The 13,217-nt window shown below is 41.5% G+C and overlaps 1 long non-coding RNA gene across 1 annotated transcript in view; it reads right to left on the minus strand.

The window, feature by feature from the left end:
* Window positions 1–4,830: 4,830 nt before the first annotated feature.
* Window positions 4,831–13,217, minus strand: part of LOC126932791 (uncharacterized) — a 91,991-nt gene continuing 83,604 nt past the window's right edge. Inside the window, exon 7 of the long non-coding RNA XR_007718325.1 lies at window positions 4,831–8,910. This is a non-coding gene — a long non-coding RNA (uncharacterized LOC126932791). The remainder of the gene's footprint in view (window positions 8,911–13,217) is intronic.

Raw genomic sequence — 13,217 nt, forward strand, 5'->3', positions numbered from 1 at the left:
TGCTGGCAAGGATGTAATCAAATTGATAGCCTCCTACATTGTTCAGGATACTATAAATGTGTTCAACCTGTGGGAAAAGCAAATTGGCAATATGAATGAAGAGCCATGAAATTGGCCATTCTAATTCATTCAGTAATTCAACTTCAGGAAATGCATCCTTAAAACATAATAAGAGTGGCTGTCAAAGATTCATGTCCCAAGGTGTTCACATGAGCAGAAAAAACTAGTTCTAGTATACCCACTTAATGAAATATTAAACCACCATTTAAAACTATAGTCATGAAGGCAAGAAGCAATATGCTCCTGATATATATGAATGTACACCATGATTGCAATTACATATAAGTAGAGAGTAGAATCATCTAAAACACTCTCAAAGAAAACACACCAACATACATTGAACACAAGAGAGCAGTGGAGATGGAAATCTTTTTCGAATTTTCTATAATGAGAGCATGTTTCTTTAAGAACTTTTAAAATCCATTTTAAAAGTGAATTGGGTTAGTGCATACATTCTTTGCACCTTCACCTGGCTGTGCCTCAGTTTCCTTACTTCCAAATACGGATAAGAGCAACTTCCACCTCAGGTGCGATGTGAGTACTGAACAAGCTAATTCATCTGATATGTTAAATGAGTTCAGGCTTTAAAGCGTTTAGAACAATGCCTGGCACATAGGAAATACTCAGTAAATGTTGATGGTTGTTGTTTCATGCCCTATCCCTACCTTTCCCCTTCATTCTTCTTCTACTACATCACAAGAATTTTTCTCTTCTCACATATGTCCTTTAAGTACCCCCAGCCTGGTCTGCCTCCAGACTCTGATTTATTACCTATCTTGACCACAATTTTCTAAAACAAAGGAACAAACGAAAGTGAACACAAAAAAATTATTTGTTTATGTTTCACAAACCACCAACCTCTCCAGTTTGGGGAAACTATTCACACTCCTTTATGCTTCATGACTGGTGCTAAGCTTCCTTATAGACTTTGTATCACAAAGCCCCTTTTATGGTTGAAGAGCGAGTACTAATTTATCTTGAACACCTAAAATCATCTGGGAATGGGCCAACTATGTTGTTGACATGCATAGTGATATTTAATCCTTGCAACCACCTTGGAGTAGCTAAGTATTATGCTCATTTTAAAGAAGAGGAAACAAGCTGAGATAAATAACTTGCCCAAAGTCATACAGCTAGTAAATTACCAAATGGAGATTTGGATCCTATCCTCCCCACACAAACCACCCTGGGCCTGTCTCCTTCCTCCTTCCTGCTCACTGGCCTGCCTCATGAATACACCTTCCAGCTTAGGACTTCAAACTCATCATTCAATAAACATACCATGCTTCATCCAAGGCCCACTTAGGTTATTGCCTCCTTCTGGAATGGCCTAACCACACACACACACACACACACACACACACACACACGCGCACACCTTTCCCCTCTACACACATGAGCATGCACGCACACACACACATACAGGCACATACATATTTAATTATTAACCTCTCTTCTGAACACTGTTCCTCCTTCTAAGACAATTTATTTATTTTAAAATTAGCTTTATGACATATAATTTAATGCAGTAAAATTCACCAATTTTATACACAATTCAATGAGTTTTGACAAATACGTACGATAATGTAACCGCCAACACAAACAAGATGTAATGCACTTTCCCCTCCCCCAAAAGTAACATCGATACTCCCTTACAGTGAATTCCTTACTATAGCCAGCCCCAGGCAACCATTTACCAATTTCAACTGCTATAGTTTTACCTTTTCCAGAAGTTCATCATTATTAGAATCATTTTGTATCTGGTTGCCTTCCCTTAGCATCAAGTTTTTGTGATTCATCAAAGCTGTTACAAGTATCAGCAGTTCCTTCCTTTTTATCACATTGAAATTGTTATGCAATTGTTCCAGCACCATTTAATTAAAAGGCCAACTTTCCCATTGTATGGATGCGCTGCAATGTATTTAACCAATCACCAAGTGATGGGCATTTGGATTGTTTCCACTTTTGAGCTATTGTGAGTAAAGCTGCCATGAGTACTCATACACAGGTATTATTTCATTTTTCTATGCTTTCATTTTTCTCCGGAGTAAAAGCTCTGGACTAGAATTGCTAGGTCCTATGGTAAGTGTATGTTTAATTCTCAAAGAAACTGAAAAATGGTGTCCAAAGTGCTATACCATTCTCCACTAGCACTAGCAATGCATGGAAATTCCAGGTTCCACATCTCTGCCAACCCTTGGTATGATTTGTCTTTTTATTTTTAATCATGCTAGGGTGCAATGGTATCTCACTGTGTTTTATTTTAATTTTTGTTTGTATAAATTTATGGGGCACAAGTGCAATTTTGTTACATGCATAGATCATGTAGTGGTCAAGTCAGGGCCTTTAGGCTATTCATCACTCCAGTAATGTAGATTATACATTTCTTAGTCTGTTCTCACGCTGCTTATAAAGACATACCCAAGACTGGGTAATTTATAAAAGAAAGAGGTTTAATTAACTTGCAGTTCCACATGACTGGGGAGGCCTCACATTCACGGTGGAAGGCAAAGGAGGAGCAAAGTCAAATCTTATATGGTGACAGGCAAGAGGGCATACGCAGGGGAACTCCCCTTTAAAACTATCAGATCTTGTGAGACTTATTCACTACCATGAGAACAGCATGGGGAAAACCAACCCCATGATTCAATTACCTCCTACCAGGTCCCTCCCATGACATGTGGGGATTATTACAATTCAAGGTAAGATTTGGGTGGGGACACAGAGCCAAACCATATCAGTACCCATTAAGTAATTTCTCATCATCCACCCTCCTCCCACCTTCAGACCCTTCCCAGTCTCCAGTGTCCATCATTCCACACTCTATGTCCATGTGTCTACATTATTTATCTCCTACTTACAAATGAGAACATGTGGTATTTGTCTTTCTGTGTCTGATTTGTTTCACTTAATATAATGGCCTCCAGTTCCATCTGTGTTGCTGTGAAAGATATAATTTTATTCATTTTTATGGTTGAATAGTGTTCTACTGTGTATGTATACCACGTTTTCTTTATCCAATCATCCATTGGTGGACACTTAGATTGATTCCATATATTTGCTATTGTGAACAGTGCTGCCATAAACACATGAGTACAGGAATCTCTAAGACAATTTACATCCTTCCTCTTGCATGATCTCTTTCATCAAATTCCAACTATTTTAATAGATGGTTTACCTGCACACTTGCATCACACTTTTGGGGTTTTATTTGTGCACAACAGTACAATACAATAGGATGGTCACAATGTTGACACTCAGTATTCGAGTCTCCATTCCATTATTTGCTGAAAGAATTTAAGAAAGTCCTTTCTGAGTCTCAAGTTCCTCACCTTAACAAAAAATAATAATACTTAATGCCAAGGAAACCATGAGAGCAAATGTGCAGATATGTGTGAAAATATTTTTCATACTAGAAGGCTAAGTAAAGATTAGTTATTGTTATTAATATCAGTTACTATGAATTTAGTTATTGTTATTAGTATCAGTTACTATGAATTATTCAAACATTAAATTATTACTAACTTCCAGGCATTAAGCCCTTGAACTAAAAATTTGTGTTTGAATACATATTCAAACATTTTTGAATGAGTCAGTGCAGGTACTGAGATTCCTGAGTGGCTTGAAAGGCCAGCCAAGAGGTAACAGGCATGCTTCCACCTTCAGGAAACTTGCAATCCCACAGCTAAAACTCGGAGGTGCCCTAAGGACAGTCAAACTCCCAGGAGAAAACAGGGAGGGTGGAGGGGAAGCATTTTATGGGAGTGAGAGTGGGCCCACATCCTCACTAAACCTGTTGTCCCAGATATGTGACTTCTTCCATTGGGGCCCCAATCTCTTCCTACATAACCTGGTATTAATGACCAGGAGGTCCTCTAAGTACTCACATCCCCACCCAAAGCTTAGCAAAGTCTCTGGCACACAGTAGGTATCCAATAAATATTTGTTGAATGAATGAACTCTGATATTCTAGGATGCACTTTAAGATTAGATCCAGATATGTGGAGAGGAGAGAAAGAAAGCTCTTCTGGAGAGGAAAAGGCCCACCAGCTTTAGGCTCTCAAGAAATGATTCTTGGTACATGGGTAAGGAATAATCCTTCTCCCCTTTCCCACCAGATCCAGGCCGGGTTTTCTCTGAGACCCTGACTTTCTTAGGCAGAGAATGTGTAATTATTTCTCTGTGAGTCTGTACCCCAGCTGGATAGAGTTAATAAACCAGCCAGGTCTTTATCTTAACAAGAAGTCTTAGGATCAAATTCTCCCCTCATTAAAGGCCCAGAAATCTCCCTGACAGCAGTGGGGGTTTTGCAGGCAGCCTGAAAGTGGAATTTAGTCTCCTAGTGAATTCCTCCATGGGCACAACCTAGAGAAGTGGGGCAGATTATATTACTGGAAGAGAAAGAAGGAAGGAAGGAAGGAAGGAAGGAAGGAAGGAAGGAAGGAAGGAAGGAAGGAAGGAAGGAAGGAAGGAAGGAAGGAAGGAAGGAAGGAAGGAAGGGAGGGAGGGAGGGAGGGAGGGAGGGAGGGAGGGAGGGAGGGAGGGAGGGAGGGAGGGAGGATGAAAGGGAGGGAGGGAGGGAAAAGGAGGCAGGAATTAAAGAAGGGAGGACAAGCCTACCCCCTTTTCCTTGAAACCCTAGCCTAGCACAGTGCTGGGTACCCTGGAAATGTCAGAAAGTATACCTGGATGTTGTGTAGACAGATCTCCTTAGAGCTTGAGGAAGACACTACACCCTGGAGTGTGAATTGAATGGAGCAGACTGAGTGGCCAATTGTTTTGTTCTTTTATTTTTTTTTTAATTTACAAATAATTGTAAATATGTATGGAATACAGCGTGATGTTTGATACATTTTCACATTTCACATTGCAGAATGATCAAATCAGGCTAGTTAACGTAGCCATCACCTCACATACTTACCCCTTCTTTGTGGTGAGAACATTTAAAATCTACTCCTTTTTAGCATGCAGCGTTATTCACAAAAGCCGAGATATGGAAACAACCTAAGTGGCCATCAATAAATAAATGGATGAAGAAAGTGTGGTATATGTACACAATGGTAAACTATTCAGCCTAAAAAAAAAAAAAAAAAAAAAAAAAAAACAGAAGGAAATCCTGTCGTTTTTGAGAACGTGGATGAACCTGGAGGTTGTTGTGCTAAGTGTACTATTCTTTACCTTAGTTACAGCTCCTGGGTCTTGCCAGACCCAGTGAGATATCTCTGGGGTCAGGGGAGTGCTGAGGCTGGTTGGGTCCCAGCCACAGGCCAAACCAAAGAGACCAGATTCAGGGTTGACAGGAAACCCCAGGGGTGGCAAACAAAATAAAGATGATTTTCAGGGTCAAAGGGCAGGGTAAGTCCAGAAATTGAAACGGAAGCAATGGATTTGGAAGCAGCGTGAAACAAAAGTAGTATGGAAAACAGCACAGAATGGGTCATAGCAAGTAGCTCAGATCCAACCCATGAAACGGAAGCAAACAGTGAGTTTCCCCTTTAAGGCAGTGCTGGGGACAGGACTAGGCTCAGAGAGACCTCAGGGCAGATGCTTAGCGTGTTTCCAAAATGTACCTTTAATTATTAAGTGCGATCCATGCACCAGCCTGTGAGCCAGGGCTCAAAAAAGATTACTTCACTATAAGCTCTAGGGAAAAGGGCAAAGCAAACCAGTAGTATTTTTCATCTTAGATAACACAGTCCCTAGTCGGCCTTAACTACAAGAGAAATACAGTTTAGGTGTTCCCTTCTGTCATTCCTAATTGCTGGAAAAGGAATCTTTGGTGTTTCTAAAAAACTGGACACAGCTAAGGAAGCTGTGCACTGGCCAGAGGACACATTGTGCCAGGGAATGCTGAAAAGATGGGACTGTGACCATCTGCAGACGGTTTGGGGCCTGGTGTGGGGTCGTGGGTCTGGGTGAGCTCTCTTAGCCCCTTCCTCTGGCTCTTTCACTTCTAAGACAATGTTGTGGGGAGATGGCAGTGGCTACATCCTTGTCTGTACTCCTCTCTCAAGCCGTCCATCTTCATTATCTCATGACCACAGGAAAGGGGTTCTGGCTAAATCAGAAGTTTTTGGTCTAGCTCTGCTCTGGCTTCCTTGCCTGCTGGGCTACAGGGAAATCGGGAAAATAAAGAAGCCACAGTCATGCTTGTATCTGGGTATTCCATGAGTCCTTGGGGAAATGGTACCATGAGAATACAACATAGACTTAGAAAAGCGCTTCTCAGTTTGCAAAGTTCTTCTGTTTGTCTATCTTAGTGAGAAGGAGGCTCTCCGCACTTAGCAAGTGAGCCAACGAAAGCCCTCCAACATGCCCCTCCAGGCTCATTAGAGACCACACTCCCCTAGCACATACTAGGGACCAGCTATAGTAACTTTCTCCTGTTCCTTGAGCACTCCAAACTCGCACCCTCCTCAAGGCCTTGGCAGCCCCTGTTCCCCATTCCTGGAACATACTTCCCTCGGCTATTCACATGCTAGCTCCTTCTTTTTCCTCAAGTCTCAGCTCAGATGTCATCTTCTCAGAGAGCCGTGTTCACCCTCAATCAAGTAACCCCACTTCCTTGAGAATAAAAAGCACCAGAATTCAAAGCTAGACCATTCTTCTTGTGAAGGAATGGGAGGGCCATTGGGAAAGAACCCAGTGGTGAGATCCAGTGGGAAAACTTTTTAGTCCTTTTTAGCCTTATAAAGTAAGAGTGAATTTCCCAGCTACCCAATCACAAAAATTTGAGAACTGATCATCTATAATTTCCTAAATTAGCACTGGGCGCCACCTTGATGGATAAGCGAGTCCCGCTTCTGAATGGCATGGGGGCAGTAGCGTTTGCGTCCCCCGGATGCTCCTACCTAACGGCATGGGACGCTGATGAGAGGCAGCACATAGCATGAAGTTAGCAGAGGAGGCTTGTGAGGAATGTTCTGATTAATTCTTGCAAGAACTCTTTGTCTAAGACCAACAATTCTGTGATGAGTTGGGTGGGAGGACTTTTAGGCTGTTGCCTGAAGAATGTGTTTTTAGTATTCTAAGGGTAGTGGTTGTGATCCAGAATTCTCTCCCACATAGCCAGGGTGGAGAGCAAGCAAAGGGAGCCTCCTTGTCTGAGCATGTATCCTACATACTTGCATTTGTCACAAAACATCCACACTCAGTGGTGAACTCCTACCTCCTGGCCACCCCCGCATGTCCTCCATGCCGTGCCTTTTACATGTGTGCACAAAAGAGGGAGCCCATCAGGTCCCTAGAAAGAGCTAACAGTTGAAGAGAGGAACAAGCACTGGATTGAGGGTCAGAGGACCTGGGCTTGGATTCTAAATCCACTCCTTCCTAGCTGAGTTATTTAAGCAAACCATGTTAGCCCTCTGAGCCTCAGTTTCCTCACCTATAAAGCAAGGGCTGGAATCTAACCTTAATCTGCAATTCTAGATTGCTCAAAGAACAAATGAGATAATATACTCAAAAGTTCAAGGTAATCTATAAAGAACTACACCAATATGGGATTCAAAAAACAATTCTATTTAATAAGAAAGAAAGAGTGCCAAAGAGTTTCTGAAGATATGCAAATAATCTCTTTCCTCTAAGAGCCTCTGGTGATTTGGTAGCACTGTATTATCATCAGTAGTAGCATCAGTTTTACAAAAAGACTCACCTGTAAATAAGAAACCTCCTTGAGGTTTTAAGAATGATTTGGTTTGGAAATATTCAGAAACTCTATTCACCCTAGATCCCTAGATGCATAAAGTGAGCATGGCTCTATTGTTATAAGCGTATTCTTTACTTGTCCTTTTATTTGATAGTTGGCCTTCTACCTTCCTTCCACCTCCCCAACCATCTGGGAGCTGTATTTGTTAGAGAGTTAAGACTCTTCAATCAGTAACTACCACTTACTGACTTTCTAGAAGGTGCTGAGCAAAGTACGAGCAGTTTTCATTCATTATAGCTTATCCTTGCAATGACCTAAAAGGTGAGTACTACACGTATCTCCATTTTACATAAAAGGACTCTTGTCTCAGAGAAGTGACTTTGCCAGTGTCACACAGTGCTGAAGTGACAGAGCAGGCTATTTTGGCTCCTAAGCCCTCATTTTATCCACTGCCTGGGAAAGACAGCAGGGTTTCCTACCAACATAGTGTCTTCCGCTTCCTCTACCATAGACTTGTTCATGAAGTGCTGTTGTGCTCTCCCACCCATCCCCGGCTCCTCTTTGCCAGTGGCTCCAGGCCCAGACCCATGCAGCCTTCCACGCAGCCCGTTCTGACTTCCTCTGAAGTCAGCCATCCAAGGAAAGTTCCCTTGAAGCAGAGCAGCAGAAGTTTCCACTCCGCAGAGGACTCCAGTCTTGCCAAGTTCTCCACCAGCCAGGCTCCTGGAGGTGGGCCTCGTGCATTCTCATTGCATAAGTGTTATTCCAGCTAGTTCCTGGAATTGGAAACATGGCAAACCATTCACCTGGTGGGGAAACTCTTGCCTGGAAAGGATAGTTGTTTGGTTAGCTGTGCCCTCAGAGCCCTTTCTAGGAGACCAGTTTGTGAAAAGATTTGTTTAGCAAAGTCCATTTCTTAAGTCAAAGTTGTATTATTTTCCCTACTCTTCAGTAACCCAACACATACTTTCCCTTCCAGTGAGCGCTCAAATCCATGTTAGCATCTTCGATCCTAGTTCAGGCCCTCCCCACCCCTGACTGAAATCACACCATGGCCCGCTTGCTGGTCTCTGAGACGAGACTTCCTGCTTCCCGCATGGTGCAGCTCTGGGCCAGCCTCCACATGGCAGCCGGGAAGATCTTTCCAAAGGCCAATCCTATTACATGAGGTTCTAGCATAAAATCCTTCAATGGCTCTCCAGCACCTGAAAAAGAAATATGTCCCTACTGTTTGAATTGTGTGCAACGAGAATGTATTATTGTTATAATTTGAAAGAAAGTGTTTTAAAATACTTCTTTAGCTATGCTCCCCTCTTCCTAGGCTACACATTTCTTGAAATGGGAAATGCATCTTTTTTGTCTCTATATCCATAGAACACAGTTCAGTGCCCTACACATAATAGATAAGTACTCAAGATATGTTTATTAACATTCAATAAACTGATACCAGTTAATCAGAGCTCATGATGAGTAATGAGATATTCAGTGTAACTAGACTGGATTGATATAATTCTAGCTAAAACAGTTTAGGCAGTGTGTGCAACACTATCTGAGATAAAGGTGTATTTCCTTTATAATTTTTGATATTGAAAGTGGTTTTTCCAGGTGCAGTGGCTCATGCCTGTAATCCCAGAACTTTGGGAGGCCCAGGTGGGAGGACTGCTTGAGCCCAGGAGTTTGAGAATGGCCTGGACAACATGGCGAGACCCCATCTCTAAAAATAAATACAAAAAAATTATCCCAGTGTGGTGGTGCGTGCCTGTAGTCCCAGCTACTCAGTAGGCTGAGGCTGGAGGATCCCTTACGCCCAGAAATTTTAAGGTTACGGTGAGCTATGATCATGTCATTGTACTCCAGCCTGGGTGAAAGAGTAACACCTTGTTTCAAAAAAGAAATTAATGTTTTTTTAAAAAGAAAGAAAACGGTTCTTAGACCTTCTCTGTTAATTCATATTAGACTAGAACTCTAGATTGGAGTCCATTAATTTGTGCAAGTCACCCTTTTACTGATGAAGGAGTTAGTGCTCTTCACATTGCCTAGGGGCTCTCATTTTTATGAACTCCCAGAGCAGAACAAGGTAATGAATGGAGATTGCTAGGAGAACAATTTCAGCCCATGCTTTATACGCTCATCTATTTAGGACTTCAATTATAGTCTTTCCAGCAGCTTATATCTCAGGGGGTCAAATCTATATTCTGCCCTACTAGCTCTGTGACATGTAGCAAATTACTTCTCAAGACTTCATGTTTTCATCTGTTCATGGGTTAGGTTATTAAAAATAAATGAAATAATATATATAAAATACTCCCTATATTGGCTGATGCATTCTAGGAACACAGAAAACCCTTGAAATTATCAAAATTACTTATGCACGAGTCTATTTCTCTGTTGCAAGATTGGGCACCTGAATGGGAGGAACAGCGTTTCTCTCAACCTGCCTTCCTCCTCACCTTCCTAGGTGATGATCCTGAATTGATTGGGTGTTCAGCTAATTATTTTGGAGAGGAATTGACATAAGGTCTGGATGTATTGCACCACTGACCTTTAGCAAGAACGAGGCCAAGGCTACAGGAATAGCAGTGAGCCCTAATTTAGGTTTGCATCTGCCAGGCAAAGAAAACATGCTGCCAGGAGAAAGCAGTAGATGGTTTAGTCTTCCAAGAGGTCTTCCAGAAGAACATTTTATTCCCTTTCTTAATGAAATTACCCAAATTTTGGATTTATCCTGCAGTTCCAGAGGCTCAGAAACCTGACTTGATCAGACTCCAAGAGCTGTTCCGTCTCTCCTACACACCAAGAGTAATCTCCTGGAAGCTGTATTACTCAGATATTACTATACAGTGAGATTAAGAAGCTACCAGCACACGAACGTGGAATCCTCACATTGGCCCAGCCAAGGCATTCTCTTACCCTGGGCTGCAGCGCGTGGGATGTCACGTTCACACTCTGAAGGCTGCCAGGTGAGTGAGGCATCAGCACAAGAGGAGTTACGTAAATAAACTATCTAATAGCACCCAATTAAGATAGCCACATGTGATTCCTAGCTCACAGCATGGATAAAATACCAACATTTCCCTCCATTGTGACTCTGCTTTTCTTTTTTCTTCAACTAGATTTAAGATCTGTGGTCGGATTAAGATCAGCTGACTCTCACCGTCCTGGGAGCCATCCTGTCTCCTCACTAATCCTCCTGTCCCTATCTTAAACTTTAACTCTCAGAGGATAATTTTGTCACCACGTTTCCAAGGTCTCTCAAGAAGTTCCTTGTGATCCTGTGTACTGGTAACAATAGTTCTCCTTAAAAATAGTCTGTTACAGTGAAATGAACATAAAAATCTATAGTCTAGAAACCCGAGTTAAAAATAAACTCAGATGCTTTGACTTTGATAAAATGAACCTCATCATCTGTTAAATGAGAATGAAATGTTAATAATTACTCCTCCAGCGCAGTGGCAAGGGCCAAATGAGGTCAGGGGTGTTGTCTACCCCATACAACATGTTAGGCATTATTTTTCTTCTTTTTATATAAAGTCTGGGAATAAGAAAGACACAATTTGACTCTCATTAAAGCAGTTTATAATTGACGCAAGCAGAAAAACCACCCTTCAAATATGAGGCAGGATGAAACACTCAACCACTAAGGAGCTGTCCTCTTCCAGACCATCCACATCTCTTTTGTATCTGAAATACTGGCCCCAGACTTCCCTAGAGGATATGTCTGAGGAAACATCCAGTTGGATGAATTTCCTAAAGACTCGTCTGGGGAGAGGTTCGATGTTTTTGCCCCATCTTGCATATAAACTTGAAATTTCAGTGATATGAAAGCCAAGAATTGGGTGGAGATTCAACCAGAAAATAGCCAGACTTTCTGGATACCAGAAGGAGTTCACTTGGAGTTGGATTGATTTAGCCATCATGTAGTAGCAGACACATGGATTTTTTTTATAGTGAGCACTCACCAGCCCACTCCTCACAGAGTATGAACAGTATTTGGCAAGTGAACCTACCAGCTAGATGGTCATCACCTGGGGTCACCTCAAACGTGACCGTCCAAAAAACAAAAAAACAAAACCAAAATAAAACAAAAAACAAAAAAAAGTGAGGTCCTTGCAAAACAGCAGCTGTTGTTAACTGCAGAATGGTATGCTGTTGAAACCAAAGCAGATGTTTTCTTACAGCTTTTTCATTCTATGACCAGCGTTGACTCTGATGCCTCATACTTCCTAACATTGCTTCAGCAAGATAGATCTCCTGACCATAATCCTCTGATGCCAAGACCATTTCCTATCTTCTTATCTTTGCTCATTCTGTTATCTGTCAACAATTAGCAGGGAAGGAGGGAACACAGGGTCTTATCTATAAATCCCTAGTATCTAGCATGGTATCTAGGGCAAGAAGTAGCTTGAGTGTGGGGTAGATGAACAAGTCGGTGAATGAATAAACGGCAAGTAGACAAAAGACTAAATTAGTGAATGAATAAATTAATAAATAGAAGCCTGTGCTTTCCTTCCTCAAATATGAACTAATTGACTTTCTTACTTTATTCTGTTATGGACCAGACTATGTCATTTTGATCACACAGTAGGAAAACAAGTCATTGAAACCTAAAAGATCAAAACAAGTTATATATTTATTGGATTTAATTCCCAACTCTATGGTGATAGCCTAAGGAAACCTGGTCCCAGAACTGAGATCTAGGTACACTGATTAGGTATGAGCTCTAAACAGCAACCCATTCCCTTAAAGTGATGGATTGATTTTTAAAAGTTCAGGTTGTGTCTCCATGATGAATGACCTAAGTCAATGCCACTTCTCTTCTTATGTCAGAACAGGATCCACAGAGACAAAAACAAACTGATATTTTTCAAGTGCCCAGATCCCTGTGCTTTTCTTACAGCTGCTGTGTAACATAAACATCGTTTTCCTTCATTTTACTGCTGAGAAAGCTGAGTCTTCAAGAGATGACATGACTTGCCCAGAGGCACATCCTTAGTTCACAGATCTGAGGTTCCAATCTAGACCCATCCTTGTTCTTTCCACCCAATACTTGAGACCTAGACCCATCCTTGTTCTTTCCACCCAATACTTGAGACAGCTAGGCCAGCAATTCTCGAACTTGAGATACCTGGGGGTATCTTTAAAAACAAAGTTCTGAGCTTTCCCCTCAGGTGTTCTGATTTGTTAGCTATGAGATGAGGATGAGAATTTGTATTTCTAACAAATTCCCCAATGAAGTTAATGATGGTGGTCCAGGGGTCACACTTTGAGAGCCACTGGCTAAAGTGTTAGAAAGGATTATTAACTGTAGTTAATGGAAACCAAGTGGAAATAATGTGAGCCAAAAGGAGCATTTTATCATAAGAATGTAAGGGTATGTCCTGAAATGCAAAGCAAAGAACATAATTGGATCTCAAGTAGGTTCTGGAACCAGAAACATGTCTCTACCTCCATCTTTCATCTCTATTTGTCTGTGAAGTGTGTTTTATTCCTTCCCCTGCACTTATACTTGTTT

Source organism: Macaca thibetana, chromosome 1 (genome assembly GCF_024542745.1).
Source record: "Macaca thibetana thibetana isolate TM-01 chromosome 1, ASM2454274v1, whole genome shotgun sequence".
NCBI classification, from domain to species: domain Eukaryota; kingdom Metazoa; phylum Chordata; class Mammalia; order Primates; family Cercopithecidae; genus Macaca; species Macaca thibetana.